The sequence below is a fragment of the Armigeres subalbatus genome, chromosome 2 (assembly GCF_024139115.2).
Source record: "Armigeres subalbatus isolate Guangzhou_Male chromosome 2, GZ_Asu_2, whole genome shotgun sequence".
NCBI lineage: Eukaryota > Metazoa > Arthropoda > Insecta > Diptera > Culicidae > Armigeres > Armigeres subalbatus.
In genome coordinates this window covers 34613429-34626733 of record NC_085140.1, presented here as the reverse complement: position 1 = coordinate 34626733, position 13305 = coordinate 34613429, and the positions used below count along the sequence as shown (strand labels likewise).

At 39.8% G+C, this 13305-nt stretch overlaps 1 pseudogene; it reads right to left on the bottom strand.

Moving 5' to 3' along the window:
- Positions 1–3621: 3621 nt before the first annotated feature.
- On the bottom strand, positions 3622–4917 carry LOC134208905 (aarF domain-containing kinase 1-like; annotated as a pseudogene).
- Positions 4918–13305: the final 8388 nt, after the last annotated feature.

Here is a 13305-nt window from a genome sequence, read left to right as displayed (position 1 = left end):
CCTTTTGTTACCGACAGGGTACCCGGGTACCTTTTTCGTTTTCAAGTGAAATTTTTTTAAGGTTCTGAACATCGCAGGAAATTGAAACTCCGTGACATCTTCAAACTCGGCAAAATTAAGGTTTGGGTGGTACGAAAATGAAAACCCAGTAAGGGGGGGCTTGGGGATGGGCTTTTGAATATTCTTACCCCGTAACGTAACTACAGGGTACACGGGTACCCACGTTTTTGGTATGACCATAACTTCGTCAGTTTTTTCACCGATTTAGACGATTCCATTTACTATGGATTCAGAAATTCGTCCTCTATCCGATCCATGTCACGTAGGACCGATCCGGATTACCTGGTTACCGGAGTTCCGGATTTGCAAGACCATGTCTCAAAAATATAGAAGTTGATCTTATAGAATCCAAATGATGATTTCTTGTACCCTGAGCTACCAGTTTCGCAGAAAATTCGAGGATTATGACTTCCCAACGTATTAGGACCATGTGATCATATGGACTTGGAACGGACATCCCGGAATAGGTTCCCGTGGGCCCTATAGTGGCCGCAAATTCATTCCTGGCAATATGGGTATCAAAATTCTTGAAATTGTTTCGGGAACATGTTATTCATATAGTTGAAACCATAGGATGGATATGAACCGGAACGGTCATTCTGGAACAGGTTCCCGGAGGGCCCTTAGTGGCCAAAAACTCATTTTGAATAAACCCTAGCAATATGGGTATCAAAATTCTTGGAATTGTTCCGAAAACATGTTTTCCATGTAGTTGAGACCATAGAAAGGCCCGTAGTGGCCAAAAACTCATTTAGAATAAACCCTGGCAATATGGGTATCAAAATTCTTGGATTTTTTCCGGAGACATGTTATTCATGTAGTTCAGACCATAGGATGGATATGAACCGAAAAACTCATTTAGAATAAACCCCAACAATATGGGTATCAAAATTCTTGGAATTGTTCTGGAAACATATTTTCAATGTAGTTAAGACCATAGGATGGATATCAACCGGAACGGTCATTCTGGAATAGGTTAACCGAGGGTCCGCAGGGGCCAAACACTCATTTAGAATAAACCCTGGCAATATGGGTATCAAAATTTTTGGAATTGTTCCGGAAACATGTTTTCCATGTACTTGAGACCATAGATTGGATATGACCCGGAACGGTCATTCTGGAACAGGTTCCCGGAGGGGAGGGCCTAAAGTGATCATTAATTCATTTGGTAGAATCCCTGGCAATATGGGTATCAAAATTCTTGGAATTGTTCCGGAAACACGTTTCCATGTAGTTGAGAGCATAGGATGGATATCAATCGGAACGGTCATTCTGGAACAAGTTCCCGGAAGGCCAGCAGGGGCCAAAAACTCATTTAGAATAAACCCTGGCAATATGGGTATCAAAATTCTTGGATTTTTTCCTGAAACATGTTATTCATAAAGTTGAAACCATAGGATGGATATCAACCAGAACAGTCATGCTAGAACAAGTTCCCGAAAGGCCTTTAGTGGCCACAAACTAATTTAGAAGACACCCTGGCATCAAAGTTCTTGAAATATTTTCGGAAACATGTTTTTCCAAGAAGATGGGACTGATGTTGGGTCATCAGGCTGAATGGCTGTTAGGCCGAATGGTTATTGGGTCGAATGAGAAGTGAGGAGTGAATAGTGAGAAGTGAGCAGTGAGAAATTGAAAGTAAAAAGTGAAAAGTGAAATGAGAGAAATGAGAAGAGAGAAGTGAAAAGTTACACAGTGTTGACCCGATTTTGTCACTCCTCGATTTTATCTACCTCCGACTTAATCACATTTTCGACCCGATTTCATCACGTTCCGCTTTTGTCACGTTTTTGACCCATTTTGCATCCATAATTTTTTTTTTAAATTTCAGTCGTTCTTTTTATTTTTGTAAATTATTCAGCAAACACCAATGATACTTACAGCGTCTGTGGTTCATTATAAATCGTTTCTGAGTACCTGTCAAGAATGTTTAAGTCTTTTTGACAAGAAATAACGGGAAAAGAAGAGAGCAAGTGTTTCTTCTAAATGAGGGTCCCCTCGGAAACCTGTGTGAGAATGACCGGTCCATTGTCAAACCATTTTATGGCCTAATAACCCAAAAGATCATGCTTCCGAAACAATTTCATGAATTTTGATACCCATATTGCCAGGGTTTCTTCAGAATGAGTTTGTGGCCACTTTAGGCCCCACGAGAACCTGTTCCAGGATGACCGGCCCGTTGATTACTTGGTTCAATTACTTATTGGTTCAATTACTTATCGGATCATGCTTCCGAAACAATTTCATGAATTTTGATACCCATATTGCCAGGGTTTCTTCAGAATAAGTTTATGGCCACTTTAGGCCCGACGGGAACCTATTTCCGGAATAACTGTTCCGGGATTAATTCATAAAATGGTCCTGTAACAGAGTTAAGTTATATTCTTTAAATTTCCAACGAAGTTGATTAGTCATCACGCAAGAAATCTTCATTTGGTTGAATATATATCTTCAATTCACACATACTTTGGGACTTGGCCCAGTTAATCCGGAATTCCGGTCACCAGGTAATCCGAATCGGTTCTCTGTAACATGTATCGAATAGCGGGTAAGTTCCTGCATCCGTAGCAACCAAAATCGTCGAAATCGGTGAAAAACTGACTATGTTATGATCATTTTAAGTCCGTGGGTACCCGGGTACCCTGTCGGTAACGTAAGGGTGTTTTTTTTTGTCGGTAACAAAAGGGTTAAGTAGGTGTCCAACTAACCATCCTTCCCCTTCCTCAGCATTCGCAAGGACGTGGTCAGGACAGATCTCGACCATTGGAGAGTGCATTGCTGCCATCTAAGAGATAGGGATTCCTCCCAAATCAATATCTGTGGAAACGGATGAATGTGTTGCTACTCTCATACAATAGTCTTGGCTTGTACCACCTACGAATTTGTGCGAAATGCTCAATGCTAATGCTAATGCTAATGCTAATGAAATAATTCACTGGCACTGAATGGCTAGAACATCTACCGCTGTTTTACGTTGGAAGGTAAACGGGCATTTGAAGCACTTCTGCTGATTCTGGCGGTATCGGAGCGATCGGAAGATCGCGATAACGTTGACCAGTCGGGGTAACACACGGTTTTCCAATTCGCAGATGAAACCTATCCAACACGATATAAGTGCCCCACGCAGTCAGCTCGATACACATATTGTTGTGATGATAGCTTCTGCTCGCGTTGTTCACTATCTCCATTGTCTAGTAGTACACGTTCCAGATGTCGATAATTCTCCTAAGGCGCTTGATGATTCAAAGTAAGGGACTCCCCAATTGATCGTCGTGCATCTCGCGGTGAGATCATTTAAGGAATTTAGTCTCTGTTGTTGAATCCAAGACGCCATCGGAGAAAATAATTCGTTGCATTGGTACAACGAATTACTTTGTAGTGTTGCGATTGCGGAAGGTGCCGATAGACCCGATTCTTTCAGCAGACGCAATGAGACACATATTTGCCTGAGGGTCAGTAATTCGGTGACAGAATGTAATAAATATACATTTTCTTCAATATTATTCAAAAAACATTTTTCAACAAAGACTTTAAACATAAATAATCTTAGAACTGGTAATCTAAAAATCTTCAACAAAAATTATAAAACTAAAATATATCTCATTCAATCGAAAATAGATGTGCCTGGTAACAATATGATTACTTCAAAACCAACATAATCAGAGGCAGTAAAATATCGCAAACATCGTTAAGCCTATACCCCACACCTTGAATGTCCGCTTTTTAAATACTACTTGTCATATTTTCTTCACTTGCCTACCAAAGTCTAACTAGAAAATCATTTTAAGCGCTGACATGAAGTGTAACGTTACCAATCCCCGGTAGAGGTAGTACATATTGAGCTTCAAGATTGCCCAATTTTCGCTGGCATGTCGACAGCTTTTTCCAAGGATCCGGCACGTCCTGGTATTCCCGACTACCGACGCTCTTGATGCAGCACTTGCTCATCACCCAGAAGGCCGTCATCCGGTTCTGGGTCTTTAGGGTGGTTTCGATACCGCGAATGAGGTCGTTCGTTTACAGCACTAGTAACATCTGGCGGTCGACCTTTTCCAACACGTCAGAGATACGTGGGATGACCAGTTTGCCTTCCTTTTGGATGAGTTCTTTCTCAGCATCATCCTGTTTCACCCGATCGATACCGTGTATCACCGAGTTGCACGGTCTGCCGGTAACCATACAGGCGAACAAACCCCACATGCTTCCTTCGACGCCAAGGGTTTGTGCGTGTCTTTTCATCCCCATCAGGTCAACCTTCAATATACTAAGCCACAGTTTTGAATACTCGTAGCGGAACTTTTCAGTGAGGTTAGCGTAAATTCCGTGATCCAGCAACACAACTTCGGTGCCGCCTTTGTCTGACTTCCTGACCAGTATGTTACCCGGATGGGGATCACTGCACAAACCCTTTCAGGAAGATCATATTAGCGTACAGTTGCCCGATCTTATTGGCGATGTCATACCGGTCCAGTTTCTCTTTGTCGATGTATTCGACGTCGTTGACTTAACCGCCCTTAAAGAACTCCATCATTAAAACTCGGGAAGTTGTATACTCCCAGTAGATTTTCGGAACCTTGAGTCATTTGTAGTCTTTGAACATTTCAGCTACTTTCTCAGCGTTGCGACCCTCATGCTCGAAATCCATTTCAACTGGAAGATTTCGCTTGGTTTCATCCACCAGCCACTGGAACTTGAAATCTGGGAAGGTCCACGTTACTAATTTGACTAGCACTTACATGGTCCTGATGTCTACGATAGAGTCCCCCCGTACATAAGGATGTTGCACTTTAACGGCTACTTCTAAGACGGCACTTTCAAAGTTGCTCGATGGACCTGTGCAAGCGATGCTGTACCCAAAGGTTAAAAGCAAAAATTACAATTATAAAAGTATTATTTTCCACACAAAAATCAAAAATTTCCGTTGAAAAAACACAAAGTTTCCTTAAATAAATTCATAGTAGCAATCAACAATCTTAAAATTTTCCACAAATTATTTTTTTTTCCACAAAAAAATTAACATGTTTCCACTTAAAAACCAATAAGGAGCAATAAAAAATATGAAAATTTCCATAAAGAAATTTTTTTAAAAAACAGCATTTGTTCCATAGATGACCTCTTCTTTAAAAGCGTTTATTGTTCGTGAAAATTTTTATCAATTTTATTGCTTTTATTTATTTTTTTATGGATTTTATTTTTTACTAGTCGACCCGGCAGACGTTGTCCTGCATAGTAGGCGAAAATGCGCGTTGTGATCTGCCCATGCGAAATTTCCATACAAATCCATACAATTCAGTTTTTTACGATTTACTCATATTTACTTGTGATTTCTACTAAAGAAATATCATATAAACCCGTCGGAAACTATAACGGACGTTTCTGCTGAAGAAATGAAGATGATCCATCCATCCGTTTTCGAGTTATGTGGATACGAACACAGACCATTTCATTTTTATTATATAGATTATTAATTACTCTTTATTGATTATTTTGTGGAAAGTAGGGAGCGGGACCATTTGGGCAGCACCCCCTATTCCCATCCGCAACGTTAATAACTCGATCACGTTCCAACCAAATGGCTTGATTGTTTGTACACACTAGTTATCGACAGAAACTAACCATGTACTAAAAAACAAGTAATTCGGTAGCAATGCGCTCGAGTAATGAACGTTGCTGACGGGAATAGGGGGTACTGCCCAAATGGTTCTCTACCCTATTTAATTTTTATGGAAAAAAAATATTTTGTGAATAATTTTGTTTATTTATGGAAATTTTGTTAATCGTACATGATAAGAACAAAAACAATCAATGAAAATGAATAGTTCATACCCATCATTAGGTTTTGCAAAAACGTTAACAAAACAATCTTCAATCGGATTCCATGAAACAAAAACAAAACAAAATATATTTCGAGATAAAAGACTTACCTTTCAATTAAAAAATCTTTAAAATGTACACAAAAACAATTTGATTGTTCAAATCCACTCTACTCTACGCACCTCGCAAAAGTATCTTCATAACTAAAAAAATCTTCACCTGATCCATTTCCCAGTGCACTCCTGCCAAAAGAGTGCTTCTTTCAATCACGCCGCTCAACACCTCACCATATTTCTAGGTGATCGATCCCTGGCGATCGTTCGCGAAAATTGAATAACAGCCATTAAAATTCAACTGAAAGGGGTTTCGGGAGTTTGCAGCCATTAAAGCCGTTCTTCTCTGCCGAACCCAATGGGCAAAAAAATCATTGTATTTAGGCACTGGTCCAGTGGTTTGGAACAGACAGATCAAACGCCTTCTCCTTTCCCCACTCGTATGGTGATGGCACTTAGTTATTGACATGCAAAATCGCTCCACTACTGCCTCCGTGTGAGCAGCAGTCTGGTCTAGCGTATCAATTCACTTTGCTTGGCACTCCCTGGAGGAAGCAAACCCTCGTGGAAGAAGTAACGCCGGTTGTGTGCCATAGATAAAGTTGAAGTAGGTTTAGAAAAAATAATAATAAGCAAACACGAACAACGTGCCATCATCTTCAATGATTCGCAACTCGCGCCCTTCTCTTCTCGTCGAGAATTTCGTAGTCTATAGTCATCGCCGGTCCAGCTCAAGTCGTCGGCGAGTGCTGGCAAGCCTGCGGTCAACGCTTGGCATCATAAATAGAAAGTATTGCGTTGATGAGGTGAATCCGAGCAGTCAAACTATTTGCTGCAAATTGAAACGTTGCTCGATACAAAGTCAGAAAAGACGCTCTTTATGCCTCGAGTGTTCATTGCGGTCCCGTAGCAGTCTCTCACGACAACAAACAGCAAGGTGATAGCGAGGGGGCTGCATAAAAGCTCTAATCGATTATCGTCATTAGGCTGTGGCGTGAAATTAAAAATTCACTCTGCTTTATATCGATAGTTGTCGGCGTGCATAGAAGAGAGGTTCAGGGAGTTTAATTGCTTCTAAAAGCTTTTGGGCGAATTCGAGAGATCATCGGACGGGTTCTATTAACTGAGGTACATCCATGATTGATTTTTTGCAGTGAGAGTTTATTTGTTGATATTGTCTTGATGATGGAAATGAACTTTCGGGCATTTCGGAGACGAGCCAGCCTCGGGCTGAAAGTCTCCTTAATAAAGACACAAAAAAAAAAAAAAAAAACTTTCGGGCATAAAGTCAAAGCTGCCGCCGTAATATTAGAAAGGATAAGCGATAAAAAAAGATGAAGAAAAGAAGACCAAGGGACAAAAAGACAAGGAGACCAGAAAATAAGAAGACAAGAAGACAAAAAGACAAGAAGACAAGAAGACCAGAAGACAAGAGGACAATAACACAAGAAGACATGAAATCAACACAGGAAGACATCGGAGGTGTAAAATAGAAAATAGCTTTTTGAATCAATGTAAATAGGGTAACTGCATTGATCCCCCTAAAACAGGTAAATGGAAAACAATCTGACTTGTTTATTATTTTTGTGATTTTTTTCAGCATTGAGCACATACGTTAGCAAAAAGAACAGATGTTTTGTTTGGATTTGTTTATTTGAAAAGAAATTGATGCTTTGTTTGGAGATGGGAATCGTTATTCTATTTATTTATTTAAACCGTCACCATCATTTGCGTACAGACAGGTATTTAAAATTTTAAATAATTCATCCATGTGTGCATCGTCGTAAAAAAACAGTTAATAAAATTCTGTGAAAAAAACGGTAAGCGAGCAAACACCAATGATTTAGTTCCACATATCACTAAATATAGAGTAACATCAATGTACAAATCACAACAAAAGTTCGCATATCCCGTCGAGCTCGATCATCGTTATCAATCAATCGCGTATCTACATATTATTACTCCAAACCACAAGCCGTTTTTTCTTATATCTTTGCGTATAGTTTAGCCCAATGAGTATTATTCATGAATTCCAGTTATAAGGCTGAATTCCCTCCGATCATCATCAATCAGAAAAAGCCCCAGTCGCCGTTTGCCGTCCGCTAACCTTCTTCTCTTGGTTTTTGCATGCTCATTGGGACACTGGATATCTCACCAGCTGACTAAGCGAACCGCTTCCCATCAGTGGACTGTAGCAGATATCAATTATTTGTGCGTCCCATTTCTGAATTCCTACATTTCAATCCGTTTGAAATTCAATATGGGTATTCGCCGCTGCTAAGCAAAATATTATCTCTTTTACGATTCCCAATTTGCATTAGTGAATGATAGAGTTGTCAGTGTAAGAAAACCAACAGAACAGTTTCAGCAGGAAAGATAGAGAAAAATTCCTGGTAAGTAACATTGAAGTATTTTTTTATATTTCGCCCTAACCTAAAACCGTTATAAAAACAGATATGTTACTTTGTTCTTGATTCCATATGTTCTTGTTCTTATTCTTCAATGGCTCTACATTCCAACTGAAACTTGGCCTTCTTTCCATTGGCAATATATTAGCATGTCCTCAGTTTTTAATTGAAATATTTTCTATTTTACAATGTTCTTAAAACTCATATGTGAATATGTACATTATATGGAAGATATTGATTTAAAAAATGTATTGGAAGTAACCACTTTCCCTTCAATTTGACTCGAACCCACGACCCTCAGTACGCTAGACTAGGGCTTTAACCAACTAAGCTACGAAGGACCTCCGTCGGCCTTCGTAACCTAGCGGCTACTGAATGAGCTCGAGATTCCCAAGTTGGACGCATAGCCAAACCACTCGCAATCCATTTGTCAAGCCAACATTTCCGCATGTGTATGGTACACGGGGGCCCTCCTTAGCCGTGCGGTAAGACGCGCGGCTACAAAGCAAGACCATGCTGAGGGTGGCTGGGTTCGATTCCTGGTGCCGGTCTAGGCAATTTTCGGATTGGAAATTGTCTCGACTTCCCTGGGCATAAAAGTATCATCGTGTTAGCCTCATGATATACGAATGCAAAAATGGTAACCTGGCTTAGAAACCTCGCAGTTAATAACTGTGGAAGTGCTTAATGAACACTAAGCTGCGAGGCGGCTCTGTCCCAGTGTGGGGATGTAATGCCAATAAGAAGAAGAAGATGGTACACGTTCATATTAGAGGAGGGAGCGTAAGTATTTAGAATGTCTGGCGGCTTTTCTATGCCTGTTATTGCATGAAATGTATCTTGTACAATAGATACACTATGCCCAGGGTGTCTACAAAGTTTCCAACCCGAAAACATCCTAAACCGGACTGAGAATAGAACTCGCCATTTCCGGATTGGCAATCCTACGCCTTTACCTTTGCTGGTACCATAAGTTTCTTACTGTAGAAAAAATATTTAACAAGATGCTGTACGTGAAGATAGGATTCTTAGTCAAATTATATTTCTGTAGCTTTCTTGATTGCATTACAAAGAATGAATTGAAACTTAATGCAAGAAAATCGGTTGAGAATAATCAATTGAAAAGTAGGCTTGTTTTGACGTAGGACTTACGTCTTTCTTTACTGTACTGGGTGTCATTTGGATTTTTGGAAATCGAGAGCGTTACGCTGGAAGGGAAGATTTAAAAGTTAAGAGTTATATGTAAATATGTTACGTTTATACAAGTCCTACGTCTACTCGCGGTTATGTTAAAAACATTACCCATTGCTTTTTTTTCTTATCTTTTTTTCCCACGCACAAATACACAAGTGTGTACATACACATATGGACAGACATTTGCTTAGATTGCTGAGCTCCTAATGAAAGAAATGTGATCAGTAGCTAAACTCATTTACTTTCAAAGGGAACTGCATATGAAGAAGGGATATCTAAGACAGATGTTCCTTCTGCAAAGAATGGAGCAAGCCCATCAAGAACAGGTGTCGTCTGCGGAAGATGGCCAAAAAGTGACATCATTACGTCATCCGGGTATCGGCAAGCAAAGAAAGCAGAAAATGTCAAATAAATCGAACAGAAAATAGTGACAGCGAGTCTAATGGAACGTACACACGGTCAAGCAGTTTGACCAACATTGATTCCACCTCTCGTTTATTCAAACATCCATCAAATTTAACCAACAGCGACACGAACATTCAATTTATTCGACCAACAATATCACACACGAACGACCGAATCGCCAACTTGAGCACCAACCATCAAAAAATATATGGGGGTTTGTGCAACTTCACTACAAATGCTCAAACATGTTCGGCGAACCTTAACTCCACCCCCGACAACTCAAACCAAAATCAAACCGTTTTAATTTTTTCCAACCGAGCCGCCAACTGTCAAATGGTTGTTCGAACAACTTCACACACGTTCAAACAAAGCAGCTACCGAAGCGTTTTCTTGAGGGCGGAGTCAATGTTCGTAAAACTGCTTGACTGGTGTGTACGTTGCATAACAATGAAGTGGATTTACAAAAAACCTCGCAATTTTTCGGTAAACCCGGGATTGGCAGCGTTTTATCAGAGCGTGCTAGGCGTCCAACAAGCCTTGTCGTTCATACGTGGAGAATTGGTTGAGGTTGTTATGGTTGCACTACAGTGTAGGTGTTCACGGGAAGTGAGTTATAGAGTACGACAAATAATGATCTGATTGTTTGAGATGAATGTTGCATGGGAAGGAAATAAAGTTCAGAAGTATCTTGTACGTTAACTGAAACACACGTTATTTTATATTTTAGTAATCACGGTATCAAAGGTATATTATCTATTTAATTCGATTGTTGGTCTTATCAGTGGCGACGAGGAGCAAACTTTTATCATTTTTTGTAAAGTTTCGGTGTGAAAACGAGATTTTCTTTTTAATTTTTGAAAAAAAGACCAATAATTTCACCACACATTCCCAGATTTGATTGGTTTTGCTATTTGGCATTTTTGGAACAACGGGAGACAATAGCAGACAATAGTGCTTTTATTTAATAAATGGTGTTTTCTTTTGTCAAAGTGTGTGAATTGCGATTTTGTTTTTTGTTATTATTCAAAAGATAAATGAACTTTATAAAATGTTACAATTGTATTTAGGATACACGCCATTTTTATTTTGAGGTTATTTTTAGTAGATTGCGCCACCACGCGATTGCGTCAAACACACATGAAAAGAAATATGCGTATACACTGCTGCCGTTGTTTTGATGCGGTGAGTGCAAAATGAGTTACCTTGATTGATCCATCACTCGCAGAATTCATCTTTTAAGTTCATCCAAATCACCTGTGGCATTTGTTGTTGTGAATACGGGACTGAGCACGGCTGATACTGGACGTTTGACCAGCCAGAGCAAGAGGAATCGAGAAGATTGAGAAGCGGTAAACAAAAATTACGATCCTCGATTTTATTACCTGCTTCGAAGGGTACAGCGACAGCCGCCTGAGCTTCTAGTACAGCGTAGTGTGCTCCGGAGTGTATTGATTGACACTGCATTTCGACTGAGTTGCTGTTTGTTTTGTTTATTGGTGCAGCCAGGTTTATATCTTGTGTCCGACCGGCTCGAGCCCCGAGTGGATGAAGTTGGTCGTTTTTGCTCTCAGTGGATAATTTTAGAAAAAGAAGTATGTCGGTGTCAACAACAGTGGAACCTTTCTTGCCTAATTCAATTCCGTTTGCTCAATATGTGGAGCAACTTGAATACGTTTTTCACGTTTGCTGTTTGTGGAGTTACGGTTTTCTCCGAAATTAAAAAGCTTTTCCCGGGTCAGGAAGTGAAAAATCTTTCGTATCAACAGATTGTAGAGGCGCTACAGAAGAGATTTGACAAAGTTGATTCCGAGGTTATTCACAGTTTCAAGTTTTGGCGTAGAAGACAAGGCAAAATCGGAGGATTTTGTTTTAGCGGTAAAGGTTCTTGTGGAACAGTGTGGTTTCGGCAACTTTAAGGATAGGGCCATTCGCGATCTTCTTGTTATTGGTGTGCTTAATAGCGATCTACAGAAACGGCTTTGTGATGAAGATGATTTGACAGCAGTAAGAGCAGAAAAGATAATTTTAAACCATGAGATCTCCAATAGCAGAACTAGCGTTTTAAAAAGTGATGATGAGCGAAATACTTCAATAGTGGCTTGTTTAGGTCAGAAAGACACACGTTCGCGATCTAAACATAGATACCGGGGCAGTAGTAGGAGTAGTAACCGTAGTGTTTCTTTCTCGCCTAGGAAAAGATATTATGACAGAAAGTATAATGACGGAAAACCTCTTTATTTGTGTTCATTTTGTAAAAAGCGTGGACATACTAGGAAGTTCTGTTACCGGTTAAATGGTGGAAATACGAATCAGGCTGATGTTAAATTTTTGGGATCACCAAAACCCTCAAACTCCAGAGGAGACCTCAGGAGATCGAAAAGAAAATTGAAGAAGAAGCGAAAAAGTGAATACGAATATTACTGAGAAAGGATACAATTTTGAATTAGTTGCATAATTATTTTATAGTTTATATTCAAGTTTGTCTTGAGTTCTGAATTCTGAATCAATGTTAGTTAGCTTAAGGAGGAAGGAGTTGTTATGGTTGCACTACAGTGTAGGTGCTCACGGGAAGTGAGTTATCGAGTACGACAAATAATGATCTGATTGTTTGAGATGAATGTTGCATGGGAAGGAAATAAAGTTCAGAAGTATCTTGTTCGTTAACTGAAACACACATTTTTTTATATTTTAGTAATCACGGTATCAAAGGTATATTATAGTGCTGTCCAATGAGCAGCTCGAAGTAGCTCGAAGTTGTTTCCGCCCTGCTCGTACTTTTTTGTCAACAAATGGGCATGAGCAGGACAGGCAGAAACTTCGAGCTACTTCGAGCTCTTATTGGACACCACTTATCTATTTAATTCGATTGTTGGTCTTATCAGAGGTCAGGGTTTGCAGAAATTGCAGAACGAGTAACGATAAAAGAGAGGCAGAAACCTCTTCGAATCATAACATGCAATGAAAACAAAACTATCGCACTTGTACACAAGTTGGAAAAAAAATTGATTCGGATAGGCGGCCCCACTGATGGGGTTTGATAAAACGCGTTGTTCACGCTCATTTTATGTTGAGGACCATATTGTTTTTCGCACGGCTGTGTAAAACAAATTGAAATGCATCATCAGAACCGGTGCCCCCCGCAATTGGGGCTTATTAAAAGAAATTTATCATGGGTTGTAGCCCTTGAAACTGTTCATTATCGTAACAGCTACTGAAAAACATCTCTCACGTCATGCTACCTATCGAGAGTGTATACAGACATGATAAGTGAGAGATTTTCTCACTCTCCTTTGGATTCAAACCCTGAGTTGAGGTTTTAATCGGCCCGAGTTCAACTTATCTTCCCAAAATCCGTTTCGTTCGACCGCTCT